Genomic DNA, 13,886 nt, shown 5'->3' with positions numbered 1-13,886 from the left:
TGTTATATAATTAATAAAATTTAATGGTTTTTCTACTTTATTTCTTATAAACAATGAATTGGTATCTTAACGTGCTCTAACGCTGTAACCGCTCGAAGATTAGAAACTTATCATAGGATAGAAAATGGTGCACACAAGGGAAATTAGACTATAACAGTTATTCATATACCTATACTTATGATATTTATAGTTTTAAGGGTATTCGTGCTTGGTACCTATAACCAGGTCCGGTGCTAGGAAGTGCGGAGCCCAATTAGAGAATTGTTAGGAGAACCTTCTATTCTACAAAAGCTGAAGATTGATGTTTTATGCTTCGTATAGTACGCGAATCTTAACCAAAAAGCGATGAGGGCTTCAAGCTCCACCATTAGCCACAATGATATACTAAATATTCGTAGCGTCCTCCGCTCGAGAAAGTGCGCGGGGCTTTCTCTTGGCGCAGGGCTTAATTTGAACAAATCTAATTGGCTTAAAACAGGCCATGCCTATAATTTAAATGTTGTCTCGGTATGAGCCTAAGAAATTATGATAAGCCTAACTATGAATGAATGCCGTGTCACATAAGATAACCTAGACATAGTTGTGATTGGAAGTTTTAATTTGTTACCTATCTTGAATCCCGCAAGAGATATATTGCAGACTTATAGAATCAGTATAAAATACTCTTGTAGAATATGTAGACTCACCTACCAACGTCTGTACAAAACTAAATCCTGTAATCGGTCAAAATGAGGGAGATAGCTAAATAGTGAAGGACGAAGGTTTAGTTACCCAGACGACAGCTGATACAATCAATATTGATCACAGAGTTTTTAAGTATTAGTGAAATATTATTTGCAGCACCACTATCTTGAATTACGCTTTTTAATGTACTTCAGATAATACATTGTTTAAGTAATATCATCCAGAAGGGAACATGTTCTGGTTATGCTCCATAGAGTATAATATAATATAATATAATTATAATATAATATAATATAATATGCCTATGCATTTGTCAGTGTTTGTACCACTGTTGGTGCTGTATTTGTTATTGCCAATAACATAGCGGTTTGATAATTAGAGATTGATAAATTTAGTACCACACTGAAACACTGAAACAAGTATTGGGATGAATATTATCAACTAAATCCTGGAAGGCAGTGCTCAGCACTTTATACTTTACTTGTTATGTATGAGGGACAGGATTGTGACCATGGTTCTTGCATGCCCGCTTGTATCGGGGAAACCAATACTATTACTGTTCCTCTTGAAACATTGCAAATCAATACTTAGAGGAAAGATATGAACAGGGAAGGCATTCCAGAGGGCCGACATTCTGTGAAAGAATGACAAGGTCTGGGAATTTTTTTTTTTTTTTTGCAGAGCTTGTGGGTTTTAATATAAAAAGGATGATAGGAGGAGGAGAGACATGTGAAGAAAGCGGAACATTATTCAAAAAATGAAAAACAAAAAAAAACTAGTACCTTCTTGACAGTCAAGATATCGGTGAGCCAGTTCAGCTGCCATTCGGTTCCGATTCCATTTTGGAAACATTTTTCTTTCAACGTAGTTGTTGTAACCTTTGGATAAGACATGACCTACCACAAAATCTAAATTCCACATGAATATAATTATATGAACTAAAGCCTGTGTTGTTTTGTGAAATAGGAGGAGGTTCTCAATGAATGCTGTTCGTTATTCAACTACAATTTCCAACTGAAACCGTTTCATATTCATCATTAATAACTCTGACCAAGTCATAAAAAATACAATTTATTAATTTTCCTCTATATGGGTTTAAAGCTTTATATTTTGGTATAATTTTATGCTAAATTTAATGTACAAACAGTTAAGTATCCGCTTATCACTTGATAGTTTAATCCTTTTCTGTGACTGTAATGTTTAATTTCTTTATTCTTTTCATCGAAGTTAAATAATTATATAATAATTATACTAAAGTTTACGCTTTCTTTCTATTATTCAGATTTGAAACGAAAACTCAGACTGCTGAGTCTACGCATGAACAATTTTAATTTCATCATGTCCATTTCGTGCAGCTATTGGTATTTTATTTTGCGAAGAATTCACATATATGAAATCTGATTTAAATATGTTTCACCTATAAAGATCAGAAAGTAGTTGGTATAAGCGTATATCTGCATTACACAACTGGAAATATACATTCCATGGCGCACCACAGTCTTTGGTGCACTGATTGAAATCAATACGTTCCATATTTATAATTTTGTCCAAGTCGGTAAATTTGGAGAATCGACAGAGCGTCGGGCTAAATGCTTAGTAACATCTCTTCCGAATCTTTACTTTCTGAGTTCGAATTCCTCCAAGATCAACTTTACCTTTCAGGATCAATAAAATAAACTATCAGTTGAGCTCTTGGGTCGATATGACAACCTTCAACTTAACCCTTTTAAATACGCCAATATTTAAACCGCATTTATAATATCGTCATAAAGACTTTCAAAGTTGAGTGTACTTTCTTTTAGAATTAGTTTATATTCAAATTAACAAACAAATTATCTTGCGGTATTAATTTGATTTTCCTTTAGTTCGGTAACCTCATAAGTAAAGTCGTTGTTTCCGCCATTAATATTTACGTTCGTACTAGTATTGTTGTTCGGTAGATTTTGTGAGCATTATTTTGTAAAAAGAGGCATTTATTGTGCTAACACTGCATGAGTATTTATTATATATCATATTTATTGTGGCATTCTCCTTTCTTATTTCTTATATATATATATATATATATATATATATATATATATATATATATATATATACATACAAAAACAGAGACAGAACGCTTCAGAAGAAATTATATTAATATACATACGTACGTACACACACACACACACACACACACACGCACACACACACACACACACACACACACACACACACACACACACACACAGAACACTTCAGAAGAAATTACATCAATATACATATATTTATATACATACATTTTAAAGGTAAATGTATATATGGTGACAGGAGAATTGACTCAGAATCTGCCGAACGAGCGGTCCTTACTGATGAAGGCTATGGAAATAGCCGAAACTGGACGTTCAGTCTAAGGGATTCTCGAGTCGGTGTTTTGGGAGATTGTAGCTCCAGTGAGCGTATAAGTATTCGTTTATGTGCTTTTTCTACAGCATTAGAGCAGTTTAGCTCACATTTCTAGCAATGTAGATGTCTTGACACCCTTAGTCGCTTTCAGTGACGATTATATTTTTCCTTTGTGATATTACATTGCACATAGCTTTTTAGAATAATTTTTTTATACACATTAGCGATCCTCTAAATCACCCATAAATTTTTAAGGTAAATACATATATGCTGACAGGAGGATTGGCCCACAATCTGCTGAGCGAGTGGTCCTTACTCATGAAGGCTACAGAAATAGCCGAAACTGGATTTTTCGTTTAAGGAATTCTCTTATTTCTAGCAATGTAGGTGTCTTGACACCATTAGTCGCCTTCAGTGACAATCATATTTTTCCTTTATGGTATTACATTGCACATAGAAGTTTATATTAATATATGTGTGTGTGTATATATATGTATATGTATGTATATATATATATATATATATATATATATATATATATGTGTGTGTGTGTGTGTGTGTGTGTGTGTGTGTGTGTGTGTGTGTGTGTGTATGTAATGTATGTATGTATGTATGTATGTATGTATGTATATTACCCTCCTTTCGCTATCATCGGTGAATGTGTCTTGTCAGTTATAATGTTTATCCTAAGCTTATGCTCATTATTGACTTGTTCACATCCGATTTGAATCAAAGAACTTCTATGCATTATTATTCATTTGTCAACGAGCTTTTGAGAAAATTACCCTAAATTATTTTTCACTTTTTTTTTAACTAGCATTTTTTTACTATTTTCATTTCACATTCATTCTTAACGTACATATCCTCTCACACACATGCTCAAACAAACGAACGAACACACAGATATGCACAAATATTTATATTAATTTAAAAGTTCAAACCAAACAAGCACATTCGAAATTTGTATGTAAAAAAAATTTTTAAGTTTTATTTTCTAGTCAATATTTATAAGTAAATGATAGTTATGTAAAAACATTTCAGCGCGCAGTTCGAATAAATATAAACTGTATTACATTTAGTATTTATTCGCATTGTATTCTCATATCTCAGTTCTTCACTCTCATATCTATCTCAGTTGTGCGCTATTTAATGATTGACGAGTAAATGGGTATTTATTTGAAAAATGTAAATATAAATTAAATCACGTTAAACCTTGTAAATAATTTATTTTCAAATAAAATCAATATTTTTCTATATACGCTTTGAGTGATTTTTTTACAGTCTGAATTTTGTCTTTTTTATTTTGTTATTTTGAATATTGATATCGATCTCAATGGTGTTCCTTTTGGAAGCAAGTGAGTGCTTAAGAGCAAAAGATATTTTCCATGTTTTATGAGATTGCCATCAGTCTTTTCCCTTTATGCTTTGTCGACAATTCTAATGGGAAAGGTATGAAAATTACAATTATATATACTCTTTCTCGAAATAGACTGTCTTTTGCCAAGTAAAAAATTGGTAGTATATATCTACATGTTGTGAGTAGGTTAAAGCATTGGTGCTCGATGTACAGATATCGCAGTTGTCGATACAATAATAAATGGTTGCATACTGGGGTTGATAATATATCTCCTATCTTGCAAAAGAAAATAAAAATGCTGCTGACCCTCTGTTCAGGCCTAATTGAAAGGAACGTTGATCAAACAATTTCCAGCTGTAACGATTAAGTCTGTTTGCGAGTAACGAGGACTACGTTTTTAATGCTTACTAAAGACAGTTGGGTGTAACTTGAATGAGATTTGGCTTCAGCCAAGAGCAGGCATGGCAACCATTTAGAGGCTCCCTTATTAATTCAGAAGTGTCTAAATCAGGTAACATCCAATTGTTTATCTCGAGTTTCAGTTCGTCAAGTTGCTATGGTGTTTGTTGCTTTGGTAGCATTTCATATTTCTTGTCTATCTAGTTCAAAAATAATTTACTTTATCATTAATATCACTGGGAAAGTTTAACTTCCCATTTAATTTAGCATCTCTTACTTGAGTTAAGTCAAAGGAATTATTTAATTCGTCATAAAGGTGGCGAGATGGTAGAATCGTTAGGACGCTGGGCAAAATCTTTAGCGGCATTCTGAGTTCAATTTTCAGTGAGGTCGACTTTGTCTTTCATTCTTTCGGGATCGATGAAATAAGTACTTGTGGAACACTGGGATCGATTTCCCAAATTTCAGGCCTTATGCCTATAGTAGAAAGGATTATTATTAGTTGTCATAACATCCATGGGAAAAGGCACGAGCTTAATAAAATCACACTAGTCCTTAATAAAATACGTATCTTTTATACCGTATAAAAAAGAAATGGATATATATGTATATATATATATATATATATATATATATATATATATATATATATATATACATCACAATATCGCACTCTAGTTTTCCCCTAACATATAGGTTTGTTTTGAAATCGTCTAAAGGATATCAGCACTTTCCTTCGTCTTCTATAGGTATGGAAAACGAACATTTTACAACATAACGTGTTCGTCTGTGATATATTACCCGACTAACTTCACGAAAGAAGGGGAAAGAAGTTGCAATGTGCCACCTGGCTCCTGGGTGCCCTGGGCAAAATCCACTCCACTGCAAGCATTCGGACTAGGTCTTAACCCTTCGGTTAATCAGGTGAAAAATGTATTTCTAAAGCTAAAATGAATAAAGCAATGTGATTGAAATAGCAAGGATCAAGGATCGTAAGCTATGCCCGCTTTATCTTTTCCCAGCATCGTTAGAAAAACTATAAATAATTTCATCGTGTGTGTGTATGTGTGTGTGTGTGTGTGTGTGTGTGTGTGTGTGTGTGTGTGTGTGTGTGTGAGAGAGAGAGAGCGTTAGTAAGTTAAAAAAACGACAATCACATTTAACTTCAGTTCAGATGTCTTGGCGCCACAAACATTAGAATCTCATATGCTGCTCCTCAATACCAGTTAAGTGGAACAATTTGTACTTCCATTTATATATGTGTGTGTGTGTGTGTGTGTGTGTAATGTATGTATGTATGTGCGTGCGTGTGTGTGTGTGTGTGTGTGTGTGTGTGTGTGTGTGTGTGCATGTTTTCAGATGAATTTGTTTTATTTAAGTGTTTCGTGGCTTTTTTGTAATTTTGATCTTTCTCTACAACTTTCGTTGATCGTTTTTGAAATTTTAATAAATTTGACACCTCTTCAGTCATACGACGATGGAGTAGCAAGTTCAAAACCAAAAACAAAAACAAAAGATGAAAGAAAAAAGCAAAAAAACAATCTCGACACTTACTTCTCTTTGCTTGAACCTGCTCCAGATATTTGTGCTGTGTACAGAGAAGGTCTGCACAGAAATCGTTTTTTACAATTCAAGGAAAGGAAATTCGACTTCATAGACTCTCTGTGTCCCATCTGATCTGTTCAGCTCAATGAGGATCAATTGAACGAACAACTCATCCATGAGAATTCGTATCAGTCTACTTGGGAATTGGCCTAGTAAAGGAGATACACTCATTATACTGTCGACCGCCACTTCATCCGATGAGTAGAATGCAAAACCACCCGACTGGTGTCACGGCGTGCTTCTTCAACACTACAGTGCTCTCCCCTATGTCGCTAATTGGACCGAAAATGCTATTCAAGTATTCTGCACCCACTCTATTCTTCTGATATAGCACCTTCAGTCGCTCTCCAACAGGCTACGGGAGACCTTTCGTTCAACAACAATGAGGAGTTGAGAACGTGGCTCGATGAATTATTCGGTGATTTCTACCATCAAAACAATGATAAGATCGTGGAACATTGGTAAAAAGTCGTGAACAGTGAAGAAGAATATATTATTGACCGATTTGTTAAAATCGTGATGAAAAACAAGGATCTAAAATAAATGAAAAAAAGAAAACGAACGAATTTATCAGACAACCTCACAACTCAATGTGTGCGCGCGCGTGCGTGCATAAGTATGTATGCACACTCACACACACACATACACGTAATATATATGTAATGCAATAAAAAGATCATGTGTAATCGAAGATGATAATCCGAAAAAATTCCAAAATGATAATTCAAGAGATCCTGAGTTGGTAATCGAGAACATAATTGGGTATAGACAAAATCGAGTCCGTCTGTGTCGCTGTGGTTATGTTTCCTTTTAATTGTGATGGTTCTTGTGTTTAAGTTGTGTTATAAAAAATAGGTGTATGGTTGTATGTATGTGTTTGGCGTGTTTGCATTTAGCATGTTTGTGTATGTATGTGGGGGGATACTTGTGTCAATATAGATTTTTGTATATATGTGCATATGGTCGCTTTTGAGCATGTACGAGTATCTGTGTGATTTTATAGTATGTAAAGCAGGTTGATGTATACGTGAATGTGTTTGATGTGTATTTAGCGCGTGTGTATGTGTACATGTATCAACAGTAGATATACAAGAACGTGTTATGTTTGTTGAATGGTGATGGTGTTAATGTACAATGTGGAGGCGCAATGGCCCAGTGGTTAAGGCAGCGGACTCGTGGTCGTAGGATCGCGGTTTCGATTCCCAGACCGGGCGTTGTGAGTGTTTATTGAGCGAAAACACCTAAAGCTCCACGAGGCTCCGGCAGGGGATGGTGGCGAACCCTACTGTACTCTTTCACCACAACTTCCTCTCATTCTTTCTTCCTATTTCTGTTGTACCTGTATTTCAAAGGGCCAGCCTTGTCACACTCTGTGTCACGCTGAATATCTCCGAGAACTACGTTAAGGGTACACGTGTCTGTGGAGTGCTCAGCCACTTGCACGTTAATTTCACGAGTAGGCTGTTCCGTTGATCGGATCAACTGGAACCCTCGTCGTAGTAACCGATGGAGTGCCAGCAATAATGTATAATGTATGACAAAGATAGATGTGTGTTAATTTATAATTGTTTATATGCCAGTTGTAAATGTATCTGTGTGTGTGTGTGTGAGAGAGAGAGAGAGAGAGAGAGAGAGATGGGGTAGAGAAAAAGAGGGAGAAATAGGTTTTTGAATTGTGGTAGGTTAGCATGGCAAATTGCGTTTTCTTAAGTGTGAAGTGTGTATATTTGAAAAAGCGATTAGAAACGGAGCGATCGGTAACAAGGTGACAAGGAAGTTGACAGAAGTGCTGGAAATGGAAGAAGTAAATACAAACGCGGATGGAAGGGGTTGACAAAAGAATAAAGGGACTTGAGCTATTTAATGATAATATATGTCACCCCGGAAAAGCCGCATGTATGTCGACTTCATGGCTCTGTGGTCTGTCCAATACATTAGGAGATCTGACCTGAACATAATGAACGGAGAGATTGGGGTAGTTGGGATATATGTTACTTCACAAAGTCACCTCAGTAATCTATCGATTTATCGTAAACAACGAGAAAGAAATGGGAAACAGGACAAGTCAACACAGAAAACTACAAGGAAACACAGAGACATACAAGGAAACCAAACGAAAACAAGCAAGGAGGGTCGTTAGACTAGAACGAGAGGGAAATAGTGAACGCTGGAAGAAACTTTTTTCTTTTAAAAAGAAAAAAGATAGAAGAGAGGGAGAGAAAAACACATCCGTTCGTTAAAACATCTGTGCAGGAAAAGAAAGATGGTCACGTGAGGAAAAGAAGGATGGACGATGGTCACGTTTGAGCAATGAGAGAGAAAGAGAGAGTGAGAGAGAGAGAGAAAGAGAGAGTGAGAGAGAGAGAGAGAGAGAGAGAGTAAAGAGAAAGAGGGTGAGAGATAGGGAAAACGGTGAAGGAGAAAGAGGGAGAAAAAGGAAATTAGAGGAGTATGGAGGAATAAAACAGTATAGAGTAGAGAGTGGCATAAAAAAGGTGAAGATAAACTTATTTGGAAATGGATGCATCGATTTCGATTAAATAATAAATAATAAGTAATATATATATATATATATTTGTTTTGCAAGATTTTTAATGTGAAATCGTGTGTTAAAACAGATGTTGTTGTACTTGGGGATGGTCATATTGCCAGTTTAGCCAATATATATATATATATATATATATATCAAATATAAGGATAAGATCTATATAAGAATTTATCAAGTTGTCAGCGTGAAAAATGAGTTAAGGGAAAAATTTATACAAAATATATAATTAATATATTCCCTTTTAAATACATTTATTATATTAAAAGCATCACTACACGTAAATGCCTCACGCTATAAGGTACTCTTAAAATCAAAACTACCTTAATAAATATTCAGTGTACCGACAGCGAGGGAATGCAACTAGGAAGTCGTCTCTTAAAAAGATATTCAGCCGCAAATCATATGATTTCATAGTTAATGTACATAATCCACTTTCTAATCGTCAGTGCAGGCATAATCAGAACACACAAAAAAAAAAATTGAACAAAATTCACATACCAGATGAACACCAAATCTATCCAACATAGCACATAAAAATGTTCACACTTATATATCCATGTAAAAGGCGGGGTTTTCAAATTACTTCTGGGTGTACGTGCATATTCGGAATAATTCAACACTGAATATATGTGCTATGTAGGATACATTTGGTGTACGTCTGGTGCGTGAATTTGCTAGCGTCTCCTTCGTCATATACGCAGTCATCACATTGTGTTAAAATGTCTTATTGGCGTTTGGTTTCTTTCTTTCCCTGATGAGATCACATTGTTTTACATCATTTTATTCCTTCTGGAATAATACCAATGTTTTCTTCGAAACATATATCGGAAGCAAAAAGATTTGAATAACACTTGCGTTTAACTCCATCTATCTATCTATCTATCTATCTATCTATCTATCTATCTATCTATCTATCTATCTATCTATATATATATATATATATATATATATATATATATATATATATATATATACATAAATAATATATAAATATATGCATATAACCATACATATATGTACATACCTACATCTATATGTATACATACATGCATATATGGGTACAGGACATCACAAAAAAACGTTAGACACAATGAGAAACGAAAACATAAAGACGAAGATAGAAAAACAAACTTTTTTTCGAACAACGAAAAGACAAACAGAGAAACGCGACATGCAACATAAAGAATATTTCCCTTCTTCAGTTGTCCCTGTTCCATCTACTCCCCGTTTCGAAGGCAAATATATATATATATATATATATATATATATATATATATATATATATATATATATATATATATATATATATATATATATATATATATATATATATAATTTTTTTATTTACAGTTCAATATATGGATCCTAGTGTTGATGCTCAGAATACGATTTCTTGAGATGTGATACAATTTTGAGAATGCAGATGTAGGTCAAGGGTCAAAAGTTAAAAGTTGTGGATGTAATTGTCTACCTTGATAGCGCAGTCTAGATTTAAAACACTTGACGAGGAGGCCAGTGAGAGACTCTCTAAGGCTTGTGAAACATTTGCGAGGCTGAGGTCTATCAGCGCTGGTGTATGGATGCGAGACTTGAACAACCTACTGCAGAGATATCTAATGTCCTGTGGGATTTCGCCTGCGATGCTTATGTAATATCCTAAAGATCTTATGGGGATCTCACGTACCTGTTACGAGAGATCTGCAGCTGGCGAAAATGATGAGTATCAAGTCCATTATAATGAGACACTATGGTCTAGTCATCATGTCCGTTTAGAGGACAACTACATGCCACAAGAACTATATGGCAAGCTGGAGCAAGGAAAACATCCCCCGGTGCAAGCCATGCAAACATTTCAAAAACAATCTTGAAGACACGCTTAGAAAGACTAATATCGATAGTAACATCTGGGAAGATCTTGCATCCGACAAGGAGCTGAAGAGGAATCTGATTGCTACTGTGCTTAAAAAATTCGAGAACAACAGGTTTGCATAAACTGAGTTGAATCGTGCTGGTAAATATATGGAAGATGTAAACCTTCTCCCTGAGATGGGCGTGAAAGAGTTTCTTTCATGCGACCAGTGTGGTCGTGTCTGCTTCTCAAAAGCAAGCCGGAAGCGTGGTCACAGGGGTGTGCCCGTCTACCTATGTAATATCCGACATGATTTCTCGTGCACCTTATATAGCAGAGCGTGCGGTTTGGTTAGACATTCAGATGGTCGGGCCTCTGCTGTTGGGGTTGACTTGTGGTCGGTGTGGAATGACTTGTAAGTCCCTTGCAAACTTTAGGAGCAATATGAGACGTCTTCAACAATGGAGAGATCAAAATTGTGATGTTTGTTAGTGTGAAATGGGTCTAGCAAGCGGTCTAATTATTATGTGTGTGTGTGTGTGTGTGTGTGTGTGTGTGTGTGTGTGCACAGGCGTGTGTATGTATTATATAATTCACTATATCACCGGTGCACGTTCGTTCAGGCAATTAAAAATAACTGTTTCAGTTAAGATCTGTAGTCTTGATGGTTCACATTGAAAATCTTGTGTCTAAATCAACTGGACGTAGTTAGCAAACATATCTTCGGTTCCATAAACTCAAAGCTTATACGTGCCGCTGAATTACTACAATGGAATAGTAATAGTGCTGTGATTAAGTCGTTCAGTAGTATAGAAAATGAAGCACTATCGATTCCTCCATCTGGTATGGTGAAATTCAAATTATCAATCACAAAATCTTTTCTCCAGTAAATTTTATAATTTGGCAAAATATTTTCTACAATTAGTGACAGATATCAGTTTAATAATGACTATCATGCCGCTCTTATTTAATAATGACACCTTTCAGGTTAAAGCAAATGAATGAGAGATGAACACCTTCATTCGTAGTTTCGATGGGCCAAAGTTTGCAAATTCTAACTACTTGTACATTTCAGTCATGCTTTAAAAAAAACTAACTTTTTCAGTGTAGAATTGTATAGAGATGACAGGATGGCAGTCATCCGCATAAATAGACACGGTGTAAATACATTTAGAAAAACGTTAACAGAAATATAGAAAAAATTGAACTTAAACTTAGTCCTAATTTATGAATCGTCAACATTTTAGGCAACACACTAGACTCAACTACAAGGAGGCATTATCTTTACAGAAAGTCAAATGAAGATATATTATATACAAATAGCTCTAATAGTCTACTCTAATTCATGTAAAAAAAAAGAGCAATGTCAATAGAATATTAAACTGCTACAGCGAAATCATTTAGCCGCGCTGCGCTCTACTGCAAGGACATAATCGAAGGGAAGAGATTTCAAGAAAAAATTGGAAGAAGTGTAATATGGACCATAAAGTAGTGTAATTAGGAAAAGGCAGAATAAGTACACAACGTTCGGATAATTGTCTGGTAGAAGCTGGAGATAATTTTACTGAGCACTGAAAGATGAAGTTTAATGAATTGTATTCGCATTTCATGAGAGAGAATCGAATAATTTTTTTCCCGAAAGGACCTTCAAATGGTTAATTATTTAAAAACTTGTGCATGTTTGTTTACAGCGAATTATGCTTTTATAGGTATGTGTCATATTCAGATCGTGCCACATGACCAACCTATTTTATGACAAATTTTATAAGAGGGTTGCAACTCACTGTAGAACTAAGATTGAGCACAACAGAAAGTGACACGAGATCAGAAAGTGAAGCCTAAATAAGTATGACGCGTGTATTGTGAGCTATAAGGCTGTGGCTGCGAAGGGGTTGTTTTGCGTCATCTAGAAATATGGTTCTTAATCGTTTACTGTATTTATGCGAGACGTGTGTGCATACTTGTGTGCTAAGAGAAAATTAAATTATATGTATGTATGTGTGTATGTATGTATGTATGTATGTATGTATGAATGAACGCATGGGTGTATGTAAGTAAATGTATGTGTGTATATATATATATATATATATATATATATATATATATATATATATATATGTATGTATGTATGTATGTATGTATGTATGCATATATAAATGCTCTTACTCACACACATTCACACACGCACACACGTGTGTGTGTGTATATGTATATGTGTGTAATTACACACCTACCAGCACATACACTTATATTTGTGAGTAGATAAATAGATAAATAGCTCGCTAGCTAAATAGGTAGCAATCTAGTTGGGGAGCGAGATTAAAAAAAAGAGACAAACTGAGAAAGGTAAGAGAGTGGGAGGGAGTTGGAGAGAGAGAGAGAGAACGGTGAGGCGATGTAAGAGGAGAAAACAAGAAAGATCGTAGAAAAACAAGTTATCATTATAGATTATCTAGGACAGTGTATATTACTATGTATAGCTTCTTCGGACATTCTGGAGTCTATCTCGAAACACAGATACACAAAAGACACATGTACGGCCGTAAACATAGATAAACACTCGCATACACACATACTCAAAGATAGCGTGTATGAAAAACAAAAGAAGAAAGCTAATTATCATGTGTATTTAATATATTTTCAATGAGTGTTGATTGATTACCTTAAATTTAATGATATATTAACGCAATGTTGTTTTTAAATGTACATAGTGAAGAAAGGATCATTAAAAATATACATTACTAATTATAACCTTTAGACTGCAGCAGAACCTGTCGAGAAGGTCTTTGTATACAAGACGTCCAAAACCTACTACCAACAAAAAAGGACACCGCGTTTAATATAAGGTAGTATTCTAAAACAATAAGCTAGATTATGAAGCTGCGAGCAGCATAGAGGAAAGTTTAAAAGCAGCAGATTCGGAAAACTGACTACGAACAAAATTATGAAATCTATCCATCTATCTATCCATCCATCCATCCATCCATCCATCCATCCATCCATCCTTCCATCTTCTCCGCCCACTATTTCTGGAAGGGTCTTGGGGATAGAGTCCTCAG

The 13,886-nt window shown here is 35.1% G+C and overlaps 1 long non-coding RNA gene across 1 annotated transcript in view; it reads left to right on the top strand.

Annotated features, from left to right (window-relative positions):
* LOC149137675 (uncharacterized) overlaps positions 1-4,323 on the top strand; it is an 8,950-nt gene extending 4,627 nt beyond the window's left edge. The window contains exon 2 of the long non-coding RNA XR_016242746.1: positions 1,967-4,323. This is a non-coding gene — a long non-coding RNA (uncharacterized LOC149137675). The remainder of the gene's footprint in view (positions 1-1,966) is intronic.
* Positions 4,324-13,886: the final 9,563 nt, after the last annotated feature.

Source organism: Octopus bimaculoides, chromosome 1, assembly GCF_046866305.1.
Source record: "Octopus bimaculoides isolate indiv1 chromosome 1, ASM4686630v1, whole genome shotgun sequence".
NCBI classification, from domain to species: Eukaryota; Metazoa; Mollusca; class Cephalopoda; order Octopoda; family Octopodidae; genus Octopus; species Octopus bimaculoides.
This window is presented reverse-complemented; position numbering and strand designations above follow the sequence as displayed.